The 16,109-nt window shown below is 39.4% G+C and overlaps 2 long non-coding RNA genes across 10 annotated transcripts; both read right to left on the minus strand.

The window, feature by feature from the left end:
* Positions 1-372: 372 nt before the first annotated feature.
* LOC113287294 lies at positions 373-3,796 on the minus strand. 7 transcript variants are annotated; one of them, XR_003329949.1, is made up of 7 exons: positions 3,670-3,796; positions 3,499-3,548; positions 3,158-3,357; positions 2,759-2,875; positions 2,271-2,375; positions 1,753-1,830; positions 373-1,601 (listed from the first exon to the last, which is right to left on the minus strand). It is a non-coding gene; the product is annotated as an uncharacterized LOC113287294 (long non-coding RNA). The 7 variants fall into 7 exon arrangements; XR_003329946.1 differs by having other exon boundaries at positions 1,753-2,113; XR_003329948.1 differs by having other exon boundaries at positions 1,753-1,939; positions 2,032-2,375.
* A 628-nt stretch (positions 3,797-4,424) lies between these two features.
* Positions 4,425-5,737, minus strand: LOC113287293. 3 transcript variants are annotated; one of them, XR_003329940.1, is made up of 3 exons: positions 5,630-5,737; positions 4,893-5,316; positions 4,425-4,714 (listed from the first exon to the last, which is right to left on the minus strand). It is a non-coding gene; the product is annotated as an uncharacterized LOC113287293 (long non-coding RNA). The 3 variants fall into 3 exon arrangements; XR_003329942.1 differs by having other exon boundaries at positions 4,846-5,316; XR_003329941.1 differs by having other exon boundaries at positions 4,828-5,316.
* Positions 5,738-16,109: the final 10,372 nt, after the last annotated feature.

Raw genomic sequence — 16,109 nt, forward strand, 5'->3', positions numbered from 1 at the left:
CCACAACTCAGAAAGAGGTACTCACTTTCCTCAAGACGCTAGCCGAACGACTACCACAAGAGCCGCGTCATCCCGTGGAGCCAATAAAGAGTACTTTCAACACTTTTGGCGCAAGCACTTCAATAGAGCGTACATTCATGGATGAAGAAGTTTGTGTTACTCCTGAGTGCTCAAGAGAAAGGAATCAGCCATCCAACTTCATCACACGTGAGGATCTGGAGTGTCTCCTCCAAAATCGAAGCAAGGAAAACCCGGTGGACATGCACCAGCATTAATCTCCGTATCCTCCTGATGTGCAAAGAGTTCCTCTTCCGAGAGGATACTGTTGTCCTCAATTTTCCCTTTATGATGGAACTGGTAATGCTCGTGAACACATCTCTCGTTTTCTGGAGTCATTAGAAGAGCACGAATACAATCATGTCCTCCGCCTGAAAGAGTTCTCAAAGTTACTTACGGGGAGAGCGTACACCTGGTACAACAACATTACACCAAACCGTATAGCCAATTGGATTCAAGCACTATGATCCAAATGTGACTGAACATCAATTATTAGAGTTGTGCATTAATGGCATGGCACCTGTCTATCGCGCTTTACTGGAGAACCCACGCTTCCATACGTTCTTCGAACTTCATGAAGCTGCTAAGCGGTTGGCTATAACAGCACCAGCTTTGCTGGAAGGAATCAGGCCCGCCAAGAATGAAGATACATGTGAGATTCGAGGAAACAGACGTCTCATCAAAAAATAATACAACACTCAACCCTCTGTAAGCGTTGTGAGTGTAGGAGGAAGGGGAGAAGCTCCAGTTGCAGAACAATAACTCAAACGTGCAGCACCAACGCATCAGACGGCCCCATCCCGTAAGGCCGCAGCTAAAGACTCCCGCACAACAACAAGAAACTGGAGATGCTGCTCCAAACTTCCCGTTACCGATCGATGAAGTGATTGAACTCCTGGAAGTATGGATTCAAGATGATGCCATCAAACTACCTCCTATCAGGCGCCCACCAACTCAGGAACAAATGGAAAATCCCAAATATTGTCGTTACCACAGATGCAGGAGAACTTTAATTAGATACTGAAGGAGTTCGCAGAGACCCTCTTCCCATCAGGGGTTGTATAGTTCCTGGGGACTCCGTCCACGAAACCGTACAGATTACGATGGAGTATTTATGCAAACAACAATAGGCGATTTTCCACACACAGGGAATCAGGGAAGAGCTACTTCACCAAAAAAATAAAGAAAGGAGAATAAACTCGCGTGCGTGATTTATTAAAGCGCGTCAATATTCATGTTCGTGACCGACCAAGGTCCATGCTCGTAGCTGTCGTTCCTTCCTCTCAAGATCCATGGCCGTAACCACCACTTGTCACTGCCAAGCACTACACCAAATTTAGTGATTAGCAGGTGGCAGTTGCAAAGTGGGGTCGCAACAGTTTCTCTTTGTTACAAAAGTCGATGTTGCAGTTCTTCGCAACGGGTTCGTTTCCGTTGCATCCCAGCCAGTATCAACTCCTCCAACTCCAGCAAGAATCAGTTGCATCCCAGCCGATCTCAACTTGTACCTAGTTTCAAGTTCTTCCAGAACCTCCTCCTCTAGCCTGTAAATAAGATAGCTCATGCATCAAATCTGTGCCGAACACAATTCAGTTAGAAATTGACATTATTATCAGTAGAGAAACCTCAACTTCTATTCAGCACTTGGGAGTATGTAAACGTAAAGATTCGAGATTCGTAACACTAAAGGTTTACCTGCAATGTCCCACCACCACAGTTGCTTTCGCAATCATCAGAAATGCTAACAATTGTCCATGGGTCAGATGTATTCCACTGGAAAGAAAAATTTTCATAAAAATTATGTCTTCATATACTCGTGATCAGCTTGCTAGAAGAATAATCTTGGAGGAGAATCAGGCATTCTATTTCCAACACGTTCTTTCTTTTTACCAACTCGCAACAGGAGAAAGTGGGGTTACTTTGCGAAGTTGACCATGTTCATTTCATAAAAGCATATTATTCAGAAGTTCTTACAATGCTTCTTCCCTTAAGTATGAACAAGGTAAACCCAAGCTTGAGCTCAATTGAGGTCCTGGCTTGTAAACTGCTCGTTGCACTAACACAACAAAAGATACCCCAAGCTTAAGCTTAAATAACATTCCACTTATCATGGTTGATCTAACAAATGCCAAAGTTGAGTTCAGTGATGTTTTCCTTGGCTTGGCTTATTCACGAATGACATCCACTAAGCATAAAGAAAAAATTCAACAAACCTGTACGCAGCTTCTACCAATAGCACCACCACCTATATATTTGTTGGAAAAGTCCACTTCAAGAGATTCACGGTTCTGCTCCCCTATTAGGCCATATGTCAAAACCTAGATAGACAACAAGAATATGAGATCATATATTTAGCATAGAAGCAAGAAAAATCGGGAACTGGTAAAGATAACCAACCACCCAACCCTGCAGCATTCCATATGGAATGCAAACACAGTACTCAGTTCGCACCAACTCTCAAACAGAGTATTTTAATGAGCATAACGTCAACGGACGATGCACTCTGTACCCAATTTAAAACCTTTCACATGGCACATTTTGCCCAAAACTGAGCCTGTTACATACTACTGTCTGTTCAAGACAAGACCATAAACTAAGGAGCGTTACAATTCTTCTTCCTTCTCAGAGAAAATTAAGGAGACAACTATATATTCTTTTTGGTCATGAAACGAAACAAACAGTATTAGAAGGATCAACTCACCCAGTATAAATTGAAAACCTTTCCACGCCAACAATTTCAATAGCCTCATTGTCATCCATACAAAGCAAGAAAAGCATGCCAACAATTAACTCTGGATTAATCATGAAAGATCTCTTCCTACAGAGTGTACACCAGTATAAAATTAAGAATCATTAGAAAATTTTCAAGAAAAAGATGAATCACCATAAAAAAAAAATGATGAAGTCAGCAACAAACATGAAGAACATATTAACATAAGCAACTAATAAAAATGAATATTGCTTTTTCTTGACGGTCGAACCTGTACCAGTACGAGCATCGCAAAGAATGAGACAAGAAAATGACATCCGCAAAACTGTATGGAGAATTTATAACCGTATAAACCATCAAAAAACATATCCAAGTATAACTGTCAATAACCTTGAAGTACAAAACTGCACATCTTCAACAGTGTCGTCATGCCCTTGGTATATACCACATGGTCCAACCCAAGGGCTCTCAGAAGCTTTTTCACCGGTACTTTAGAGGGCGTTTTAGACCCTGAATTTGCGGATCCTTGGTCTACTGCTGCAGTAGATATATGGTCCTGAATACTCCACAAAACCGCTTCTTGTCTTTTCCTGGTATAATATAAATCTCAGATCAGAAAGAACTAAAATGAAAATTGATATCAAATTCCAAGAAAGTAAATCAGGTCCAGCAGTACAGGAAATTCCAGGAAATAATTGACTATGAACTATGAGATTTAAGGAAATAATTACCTATCTACAATTCTAGAACATCATGATGTTTCAGAAATATCCTACCACATCTGTAATTGAGATAATAACACAAGGTGACAACAAGAACATAATAGTTAATCAAAGAGACTTTCGAGAGCATTTATAATTATTACAGAAACTTACTCATGCATAATAAGTAGAAGAACTTACCAATGTTCAGCCCACCTTGTGTAGCTCTGAAACTGAAATGCAATCCCCCGCATCCAAGGACACCTCTTCCCGAATCTGTAAAACAAAATTGGATCACTGTGGAAAAAGAATTTCCTAACAAGAAGGCACCCCCTGAGCAAAAAGTAAAGAAACAAAATCAGTCAACACAACAAAAAAAAACACACACACCAGATTTAGACAGGTGGTGAATGCAAAATTATCATTAAATTTACATTATTGCACTAAAACCAAACAAATCATATCTTGCATTTTTATCTAATTGAAAAGGAGAAAAAATAAATCAAAACTTGCCTCCTCCCCGTGTTAATCCGTCTGAAGCTGCTCCCACGGTACCTGTGTGGCCTAAGTCCCCAATGCGGCCTATATTGTTCTTATTTTTTAATTCTCCTACAAAAGACCCAACATACTTGCGGTCATTGCGAGCTTGAAAGGCAATTTCAAGTACATCAGCTGACAGCATTTCCTTGTAGTTCGAAAACTTGTCGATGAACTTATGATCAGGATCATACGATCCAAGGTTCTCTATCAAAAGTGTCTCAGCCTCTGAAGTTGATTGCTTCAGACAAAATCCCAGGAAGCTTGTGTCCGGGGAAACAAGGAGTCATCAAAAATTAAATTAGAGAAAGGGGCAACGGTGAGGAACAATAATTCATATAGAAGTCAAAAATTATTACAGCAAATAAATATCTAATGGCCATGAGACGTATAATGTTTAGTCGTTAGGTGAGGAAGTATTACAACAAAACTATAATTGATAGTTTATGCCCCGGCTAATATCGTCTACAAGATAGATACTCGTGTCCAACAAAGGAAGGGTACTGCAATTATTTCATTTTTTCGAAAGAGTCACTTCAAACAAATTCATGTTCAAGAGAAAGGATAATAAAATTACTAATAATAACATTATTAGTAATAAAAGAAATTTCATGTCTTAATTCTTGTGATGTTAAAATATCAAATGTACATGTTGAGCCGATAAGCCTAAACACCTCGTTCCCACACCAATCCCTGAAGTCCATAGCCTCTGGGGAAAAAATAGAAGCAAAACGGAGAGAATGAGATGTTAAGGCGAAAATAAACATTAAAAGACGACACTGCCATTCATATGTTGCATTTAGAAAGAAAAAACCAACAAACATGCAATCAAATGAGCACCAAAACGTGAAAATGCAAGGATCCCAAATAGATAGCAATAGCCACACCCGAATGCTTGGCATCCCTCCTCTCTTTCAGTGAGCACTGGGCAGCCGGGGAGGATGCTCTCTTTCAGTGAGGACTAGGCAGCTGGGGAGGATGAAAGAGTATAATCAACAGGCTTGTTTCCTGCGGACTTCTGCCGACTTGCCAGTCCTCCTTGGGTACCCTTCACGGTGCTGCTTTTGGATCTCCAATTGCTTGTGTTTACAGCTGGATAGAAGACAAGTACTTGATTCAAATCCTGTGGATAAATTAAAGTGCAAGACGTTGAAACCCAAGATTCAGTCTCACAATGTTCCTTCTCATGCAGTTCAGGTGTTATTCTTTTCATTATACTTCTTCGGGAACTTCTTGGGAGTATGAAGAGAAAAACCCCAAATTACTTGAACCCAAGGAAAGAGTTCTCCAAGTGTGTTTACAAAGAAACTTCTGCAAAAAGAGAAAGAATTTTAAGGGAAAACCTCGGGCCAACAACACTCATAGACATAGACAGTTTGCAATCGGATTTACTATGAGTTCTCTCATTTGGTCAAAAATCTGTAATTTGTAAACGATTTATAATAAGATTAACCCAGATAATAACATGGTGAACATGATTCTGAACTAATATTAGAGATCAGGTTAAAGATTTTGAGTGGAAAATCAAAAGGAGAAGAAAAAAAAAATCTGAATCTAGGGTTTACTTCATAGAAGTGAAATAAAAGAGGACAAGAAATAGTTTATGTGTTGGTAGTGACGATACCTTTCTTCCTCGACGACGACAATAAGGGTTTGGTTTTGATGTTGATGATAAAGATGGTGATGGTGGTAGACAGATAGAAAATTTACGGGGAGAACGAGAGAGAGAGGAGAAAAGAAAATGAGATGGAGAAGATGTTGTTCGATGATGAAGAGATAGATAACCGAGTCAGCTATCTCTAGTATCTGAATAGGCTGAATAATGAGTCAGTTTGGAAGTGTAGGCAGCCATATTCATTTTTCGCACGCGTACAACTAAGTTTAGTTGCGAATTCGGAACTGTTTCAAACTGTTGCGAATTTGTTGCAACAAAGAGTAGCAACTGAAAATTCGCAACAGCTGCTAAGCTTTTGCTAATCTGAGTTGCTAATCCCCATATTTGGTGTAGCGAAGGTTTGTGCCTGTAGTCATAACTCGTCCCTGTCAAGGATCTTGATCGTAGCCATCCAAGCTCCAGCCAACTGGTTTTGTACATAGTCATCAACACGGGTGCAAAAGGGTGATACCCTCATCATGGTTAACCCATCGAACATGTGGGATAGAACCACGTGAACTGGGAACTGAGGCTCAGCATGAAATTCCCTCGCCGTCAGTCAAGGACTTCTTCAACACGAGAGAGATGGTCAATCAAGAAGCATGTAATTTTCAAAGGAAAATCAAACTGAAGGTTGGTTTAATCCTTAACATTTTTGTTATCTTCCCTATTTTGAATTACCGGAAGAGAGCGTTGCATGCGTTGAGATGTTACAATAAAAACGGTATTCTTCCCCATGAGGAGAAAACACGACTTGCCAGCCAGCACTATTTGTGTGTCGTCCTCCCATCTGCCATATCGTATCGCCTCACAAGAATGGGAAGAACTCATTTTCGAAATCAAGGGTTAAGGGCACCCTCACCGGAGTTCTCTCTAGAAGCCGCTTCAACGCACGCTCCAGAAGCCGCTTCAACGCATGCTCCAAAAGCCGCTTCAACGCACGCTCTCTCCTGAAGCCGCTTCAACGCTCTCTCCAGAAGAAGCCGCTTTAACGCTCTTTCTCTCTCGAAGCTGCTTCAGCACTCTCCCCCGAAGTCGCTTCAGCGCTCTCTTCAGAGGCCGAAGACGCTTTAACACCTTACCCGCAAATGCAATGAAAGTACGTCTTTCAAGAAAAAATAATCTCGGGATAATTACACTTGGGGACTGCCAGCACAGGATGCCTTCACATACCTCAACCGGTTTATTTCTAATATACGCAACATCACCGTTGAAGCTTTACGGGGAGCAGAAAATTCTCAACATGAAGACGTACATGTGCATTGAAGACTCCAAAAGTACAAATCGGAGATGGTTTCTCGTATCCATCCACGCCAACGAATCTGAAGTGTAACTGGGGACTGCTCATCGCAAACCATTCCATACAACCATCCAAGATTCAGAAGACGGTTCAAAAGATGTTGCTTGGAACGAAGTCCTTAAAGATTCGCGACACATCGTCCATCCTTCTACCTACCTATCCGGTACGCCACAAATCTTCAAGAAGCGTGTAGTCTGTAAGTGGAATATCAAACAAAAGAATGGGAGAGCTCAGATTACAAAATCATGTACACAAGATCTACTCCAACCTTACCGAGGAGCGCTATGTCTAAAGTTTCAAGGTATTGCGATATCTTTCTAAGAATTGAATTTCTTAGTCGGAAGATTTCATTCATTCATCCAACTGGAGACATAAAATTATAAAAACAGCATGAATGAGGGATTTTATTCGATCAATCTCTGGCTCCAACCACATGAAACAAAGACTACTAAACATCAAAGAAGTGTCATCAACGCCAGGGCCAATGACACCTTCACTAGAGTCCTCTCCGGAGCTGCTTCAACATCCTCTCAATAAGTCGTTTCAATATCCTATCGAGCCGCTTCAACATCCTCTTGAGCTACCTTCAACATCTTTTTCACCTTTTAAGGATATTCCTCATGATAGGGCACGTCCACATCAGAGTCGAGGATTATGACGTCGTCATGAAAAGGGTATTCATGTTATGCTCCACCCTCTTTCACTTTAGCCGGGCAGCAAACCTTTCAGCCCTAGCACTTGTTAGCTGAGATGCTTCATCGCGCCTCCACTTTTCCTCCATGCTAACCGAAGACAGGAAAGCTTGGACGTGCTCTCGAACGAAACTCATATGTACAAGGGACTTGGAATGCAGTTTGAGACAACCAACAATATGCCTAATCTACCCGGGGCCAACCGACATCATGCTAGGGGAACGCTTACCTAAACGCCTCTTGACATGTTCCAAAAGACAAGCCGACCCATCTCTCCTGGTAACATCTGACTTTGTCTCGTAAGTTTTACCTTTATTTGTCACCATCTAGTGCTTACCCCGCAACAATGTCTCTGTTACGTACTAAGCATGGGACTTAATGTTGATGGTGGTTTTTAGTTCAAGGGATAAAATCGTAAACCCTGAATTTAAAGCGGTGTCATCCTGCAAAGGAACATAAGACATTTAAAAGTAATGACTTCTTAAGCCTCTTCGCTCACATATGTATTGAGAAATTCAATATATCTGTATATATGAAATTTACTCAGAATGGTGCGTGCAACAACAATCCCAAAATATTCTGTGAATTTTACCTTCCACCAGCATTATTCACTAACGCATGACTTGCCTAGTATTTTCATACACTATGTTCCCAGCCGAACTCTCAATATTGACATGACATGACGATTGAATGTTCGTTCTCAGCAAAGTAGCATGAATCTCCCGAAGTGTCAGTATTGAGATCTGCATGGAAATACTCAAACAGGCTGCATCACTCTCCGACAAAGACAACTTTGTATCGACGCACTTTTAAGTTAGCTCGAACGAACACGCTTAAATTCCTTAAGAAAAATCTAGACTATTAATACCAGTCTCAAAAATAATCATGACTGCACGATTTGGACGTGTGATTCAATAGGCCTAGCCTGCTCCTAACAGAATTAGGCAATCATCACGATGACCACCGGCGGGCCCACTAACTCCCTAGCCGAACGGTTTTCATCTAATACTTCTGTAGCGATTCGAACGATTAACCCTAACATGGGTGATCGTGTTTTTTAAGAAGAGCTCAAACGATTTGAGACCGGCCAAAGCGGTTTCAAATGCATCACATCTGTCCAACTTCGCCAGCCTAGTTGGATGGCTTAGATCTTCCTTCGAATGATCGAAATGGTACTAGCGTGATCACCAATGACCAAACTACATTCTCGGTCGATCGACCTGCCCACAGCAAACCAGAAACGCGTTGAATCACACATCCAAAGAAGGGCGATCGCGCAGCCTTTAAAACCCTCAATTGAATAAGCGGCGTTATACAACTGCCGCAAATCAATCGTGTCCGTCCAACTTCACCATCCTAGTTGGACGGCTTAGATCATGTTTCAAACGATTAATGAGATGCCAACGCGTTCTCCATCAAACCAACTCCACACGTAGTCGATCGACTTGTTCATAGCAAGACCAAAGCGCATCAAATCGCCGGCCCAAAGTAGGGTGAACGCGTTGTTCGAAAACCCTAAAAAACGCTTTGCGGCAACACACTTATGTCGCAAATTGATCGTGACCACTCATCTTCGCCAGCCGATTTGAGTGGCTTAGATATAACTTTAGACGACCCGAGAGATGTCAGCGTGCACACCGGTGGCTCGTCTTTGCAAATGGAAAATCGACCTGTTCGAATCAGCACCCAGCGCTTTGATTTGACTAACCAAAATAGGGATGGCCGCACGACTTCCAAACCCTAAATACAACAATGGCAATGTACAACTGCCGCAAATCATCTCGTCCATCCAACTTCGCTAGCGTAGTTGGATAGTGTAGATTTGTTTTCAGAAATTTAATAAAGTAGCATTGTGATTACCGGCCATCTCTTCCCCACAGGAAGCGATTGACCAAGTGGTATCTCGCCCATAGGGTTCTCAAACGAACACCCAAAGAGGGCCGGCCGTGCTGCTTTTAAGACGCTTGATTCGTGACTGATTTGATCGAGCTCAAAAACAACGATGCTTCTAGAACATCGATTATTTCAGCTGCTTATTTGAAAGCGATGCTTCACATACATCGATTATAATCAATGCTTTATAGATACCGGTTTTACAAATAATTTATTATTTGACCTAAAAGCACTACGTGCTGCTTTCAGCAACGAGTCCCACGACTCGACCCACTTACTCGAGACATCAAACATGTCACAAACTGGGGGATCCTCACTGGGGTATTGGTCTGGCGGTTTACAGCGTGCAGCGTGAAACGCCCCCATTACGAGAAAGAGTCAGGAAACGCGGACGGTTAACAGTAATGACAGTAGTGGGTGAACGTGTGATCAGTCTTCCCTCATAACGGAAACACGATGATCATTAACTTCCGCACAACTCCACTTCTCCATTACTTAACTTCCTCCACTTCCTATGAGATCAGGGTACGCTCAATGACTTGTATAAATATGTTTTCAATCTATTTCGACAAGAAGAAAACACAAGTGTTATCAACACAAGTAGACAAAAACCATTTTTCTGATACAAGTCATAAACAACCACACCTTCATAATTCAACATTCTGATCTCAAACACCTTCTCCGCTTCCCTCCCTAAGATCAACCCTTCTCCTTCACCTTGTGACCTAATTGAATATGGAACGGCCATTTCTTGGTTTAGGCCAGAGTCTTACAGATTGATCTCTCGAACTCAAAACTACTCCCGTGCAGTGCATTTGTTTGGGGTTTGAATTCGTTTCTCATCAACACACCCCAAATTTACCAAAAATAGCTGAATCAATTTTTGCCCTAAAACAATCCTTTTTCCTATTTACAATTTGGAACCGATTTGCCACACTTCTAAACGAGTTTAGAATTGGTTCATCTGACTTCCAAGATATATGTGATTGATTATCCTATCAAATCACCATTAATGGGTTTCACGGTTCTACCAAAACACAAAGATTCGGTTCTACCTTCATGTGGGTACTAGGATCAGTCACACTAGCTTTCCAAAAATTGCTTGACTAGGTACTAGGATCGGTTACCACATAATTATGGTATTTACTTGTGATCGGTTGCACAAGTCATAGGATCGGTTACCAATTACTAAGACTTGTTGTAACTCTTACAAGGATCGATTCCACATACTTGTGATCGGTTGCACCTCTTAATATGATCGGTTACCCAATGTCTATAGTTGGTCATACCAATTACAAAATATCGACATACTGAAAAGGCGGAGGTATAACAACCACACCCAATATTTCAATTAGCAATTTGTATGGACTAACTCCAATATACTTTCTAGAGAATCAACTAGACAGTCAGACTCAATCTAGAGAAAAGTATATCGAGGAGTTAATATCTCTCTCACTTGAATTAATCTTTACTCAACCAAATAGTAATCTGCGAGTCTTTATCAAATACAAGGATACTAACTTGGATGGTACCAAAGACCAATATCCAAGTGTCAATCAATTTAAATCAACAACCCAAGGTTGGATATTCTAATTGATTGATCTTAAACACACAAGCTATGATATTTCAATTAATACGGAATAGAAAGAACACAGACACCAGAAATTTTGTTAACGAGGAAACCACAAATACAGAAAAACCCCGGGACCTAATCTAGATTGGACACCACACTGTATTAAGCCGCTACAGACACTAGCCTACTACAAACTAACTTCGCTCTGGACTATAGTTGAACCCTAATGAATATCACATTGATTCAAGGTACATTTGCGCTCCTTACGTCTCTGATACCAGCAGGATACTATGCACTTGATTTCCTTAGCTGATCTCACCCACAACCAAGAGTTGCTACGACCCAAAGTCGAAGACTTGATAGACAAATCTGTCTCACACAGAAAAGTCTATAGGATTGAATAAATTTGTCTCCTTCAGAAATACCCAAGAGTTTTTGTTCCGTCTTTTGATAAATCAAGGTGAACAGGAAACAGTTGATAATCCGGACTTATATTCACGAAGAACAGCCTAGTATTATCAATTACCTCACAACAATCTTATCGTATGGTAGCGAAACAAGATGTTTCGGAATTACAAATGACGAGACGAAGATGTTTGTGATTTCTTTTTATCTTGCCCTATCAGAGATATAATCTCGTGTCAATTATTCAATTGAACTCGTACGATAGAAAATGGCAAGATTAGATCGCTCAACTACAAGAGAAGTAGTTTCTTCTGGCTTCACAATCCCAATGAAGTCTTTCAGTCGTTAACCTACAGGGTCTCGGGAAGAAACCTAAGGTTAAAGGAGAATCGACTCTAGCAAACTAACTAGTATCACACAGAAGGTGTGGGGATTAGTTTTTCCAGATGCTAGATGTCTACTTTATATAGTTTTCAAATCAGGGTTTGCAATTTAAGTTACCTTGGTAACAAAGCATTCAATATTCACCGTTAGATGAAAAACCTGATTTCCCCAAGCTAATATCTTTCAACCGTTAGATCGAAACTTAGCTTGTCATACACAAATGAAATGTGTTTCATTAAGGTTTGAGTAACCATACCAAAACGTGTACACTTGGTTGGTTCACAAATAGTTAACCGAGGTTAGACACATGAGTACTTTCATATCAACCATATTCATCTTTCTTATAACTAGTTCAAATGACTCATAATAACTAGTTGATAGAGTTGTTCAATTGCTTAAGTCTTTATACAGAGACACAATTGAAATAAAATAGGCTGGATTCACTTGAATCAACTCATGAACAATATAGCCACGGTTTGAAAAGATTGCATTCCTTATTAATTTATTGTTTTAAGTTCATGAACTTCCGATTTGAGAAATAACCAGCTTGGGTACGCGTACGGGTACATGTACCTTAGCTACCAGATTTGAGTTTGGAAACTCGGCAGAAATTTTCGGTTCGAAAACTTCTGTGAGTACGCGTACCTAAGGTGACTGGTTTTCCGGTTTGTAAACTACAAACTCCAGCAGAAATTTTCGGTTGGAAAACTTCCGCCAGTACGCGTACCCAACCTGTCTCCTTCACCAATGTTGCATGCACAAGCACACACCCTTGGTTTCCGGCACATGGATTTATACACTAATGTGCGAACACATTATATATGCTTATATTCATAGTTGGTCACATAATCTCAACTCTATATTTCAATCATTGAAACCTTTTTTTATAATGTTATAAAAATCATTATTCACGACTACCGTCATCAAAGCTATTTTCAAGATTGAAACGTCATCATGACTTTCGTTACGGATAAAGATGAAAAGTGGTTAAAGCGAAAGCTTAACAACACGTATTTCGAGAAAAATCTAGGCGAGTAAACTCGACTCAAAATATTAGATGTGTATGTGTGAAAACTAACATACTTATACGACTTTGTCCCAAGATTAGGAGATAGAGATATAGACTTTTGAATGATAGATAAGTTCAAGTCTCCACATACCTTTTAGTCGGATGAAGTTCCACTGGTTCCTTGAGTAGTTCTTCGTCTTCGTAAGATGATCGCCATGGAGTCTGGATCTCAACTACACTAAACTGTCCTAAACCGAGACTTAGATATAAGTAGTCTAGAAATCAATACATATAGTTTTGACAACTAAATTTGACAAACATGCTTGAGATAGCAACGCATGCGAGTTCGAACGAGCAGTGCTCTAACACATACCATCTCAGGTGATTACTTAAGATTGGTTTCACTAATAAAAGTCATATCAATACAAAATTCAGGCATTGTGAATAGTTTTACCAAGATACATAAACAAGTTATGAGCGGTTATACTAAACACAGATATTGGTAATCCAAATATTTGCCATGAATAACAATACCAATAAGCCTAGCGATTTCCCTTTCGATTCACAAAACAAGTTTATGAATTGTACTTCCTTTAAACGAATGTAAAACATTATTTCCTATGACGAAATCTTCACCCATACCCATATATAATCACAATAGCATTTATATGATTATGTCGATGTTTTATATACGAATTTCAAAAGATAGGCGTTATACTTCGTATTGTAATTCCTTAATACCATGTTTAACTAGAGTATAATCATTCACAGCTTCGCAGTTATGTTTTCAATATGCACGACTTGAAAGATACGTTAGGAATGAAACAGTTCAAGTCAAATATTACTAATCTCAAGAGGAAGGATGATGTCTTCGATGTAGCTCTTTACTTATTCACATTCTTCAAGTCTTCACATAATACTTGTAACTCTCATATCCTAGTAACTTTCTAGCTAACCTATACGAAGTTGACTCTAGTAAATAATCAAGCGACTCTTTAAATGAGTTCTGGTTCACTAAAATATGACAACCAAACTTGACATACCAACGTTTGGTGGGTTCAACCGAGCTATGCTCTAACACTATGTTCATCATTATTCTTGACGAGTTTAGTTGGAAAACAATTTATTTGTTGGAAACTAAATGATAAGTCAAAAGATGATCATGTGAAAATTTCCTTAAAACATCTTAAATGATGTGTGTGAGACCGTCATTTGATATCGACTCGGAATGTTTCATATTGATCATTCGATCACTTGAGAATTACTCATAAGCTAATAGTTTGTGCGAGACAACTATTGTCGTCTTCTAAGGATGTTTCAATGATTGAAATGAGAGTTTAGAAAAATTAATTATTGTCTAGATGTAACATAGTATGCATACCAGTATGCAAACTGTTGTGGCATGATTCAGGTCCGGAAACCAAGTTTGTATACCAGTATGTGGACGGTTCTACCCGAGTTAGGCCTGGAACGATAGTATGCATATTGTTTTGCGAACTGTTGGACAAGACCAAAGTCCGGAACCTAAGTTTGCGTACCTGTTTTCAAACTGAGTTGGTTTAAGTTCTGAAATCAGTTAAGTATGATTTCATACTCATGAACAAATACATTTATAAATTAGATAATGCAATCTTTGCAAACTGTGGCTTAATGTTCATAAATTAATTCTCTTGAATCAAATCCGACATTGTTTCAAATGTGTCTTGTATACTTCTATGAGAATATAAAAAACTGAACAACTTTATGAGTAACACAGTTAGATTCATTTGATCTAGAAGTGTTAGATGAATGTGGTTAATACAAAAGTGTTCATATGGATAACTTTGGTTAACTATTGTTGAGCCAACTCAATATACATGTTTAGGTACGGTTACCAATATCTAAATGAAGGTATATTTCATTTGTGTGTAACAATCTAAGACCACCTAACGGTGGAGAGATATTGCTTTGGTTTTAATCAAACTTAGCTTGAATCTTAAATCAGGATTTCATATAACGGTGAATATTGAGTGCTTTGTTTCTAAACTATCAAAACCTGATTTGAAGACTATATAAGGGATAACTCTAGCAACTGGGAGACCTAATCCGCATACCTCCTGTGTGATACTAGTTGCATACTAGAGTCGATTCTCCTTTAACCTAGGTTTTTCCTAAAACCATTATAACGGTTAACGACTTAAAGACTTCATTGGGATTCTGAAGCTATGCCCAACTATTTTCTATGTAGTTGCGTGTTCTGATCTTACTTGTTCTATTGTATTGAGTAATATTTTTTCTAAGATTGGCTCGAGATTTATCTCCGATAGGTAAGATAGAAAAATTGATCACAAAGCTCTTCGTCTCATTCTTTGTGATTCCATAATAACTTGTTCTACTACCATATAGTTAAGTTATTGTGAGATGATTGATATTTCTAGGATGTTCTTGGGGAATATAAGACCGGATTATCAATTGGTTCTTGTTCACCTTGATTTATCAAAAGACGGAACAAAAGCTTCGTAGGTATTTTTGTGGGAGACAGATTTATCTATAAGAATATACTTTTCTATGTGGGAGACAGATTTGTTTATAAAGTTTTCGACTTTGGGTCGTAGAAACTCTTAGTTGTGGGTGAGATCATCTAAGGGAATCAAGTGTGTAGAGTCCTGCTGGGATTCAGAGGCGTAAGGAACGCGACTGTACCTTAAATAGGTGTGAGATTTGGTTAGGGCTCAACTATATTCCAGTCCGAAGTTAACTTGTAGCAGGCTAGTGTCTGTAGCGGCTTAATACAGTGTGGTGTTCAAATATGGACTAGCACCCATGGTTTTTCTGCATTTGCGGTTTCCTCGTTAACAAAACTTCTACTGTCTGTGTTATTTTTTTTCCGCATTATATTTTTTTATATAATTGAAATATCACAGGTTGTGCTTAGTTCAATCAATTGGTAAATCCAACCTTTGGTTATTGATCGAAATTGATTGACACTTGAACATTGGTCTTTGGTACCGTTCAAGTTATTTCTCATATAAATCAGCCTCGCAGATCTCTACCTGTTCGATTGTAGATTGTATTGAGAAATTGAGATATAACTCTTGGATATATTTCCTTGATTGAGTATGACTGTCTAGTTGATTCTCTTGGAATTATATTGGAGTTAGTCCATACAGATTGTCGAATGAAATATTGGGTGTGGTTGTTATACCCCCGCTTTT

The sequence above is a fragment of the Papaver somniferum genome, chromosome 6 (genome assembly GCF_003573695.1).
Source record: "Papaver somniferum cultivar HN1 chromosome 6, ASM357369v1, whole genome shotgun sequence".
Lineage (NCBI taxonomy): Eukaryota > Viridiplantae > Streptophyta > Magnoliopsida > Ranunculales > Papaveraceae > Papaver > Papaver somniferum.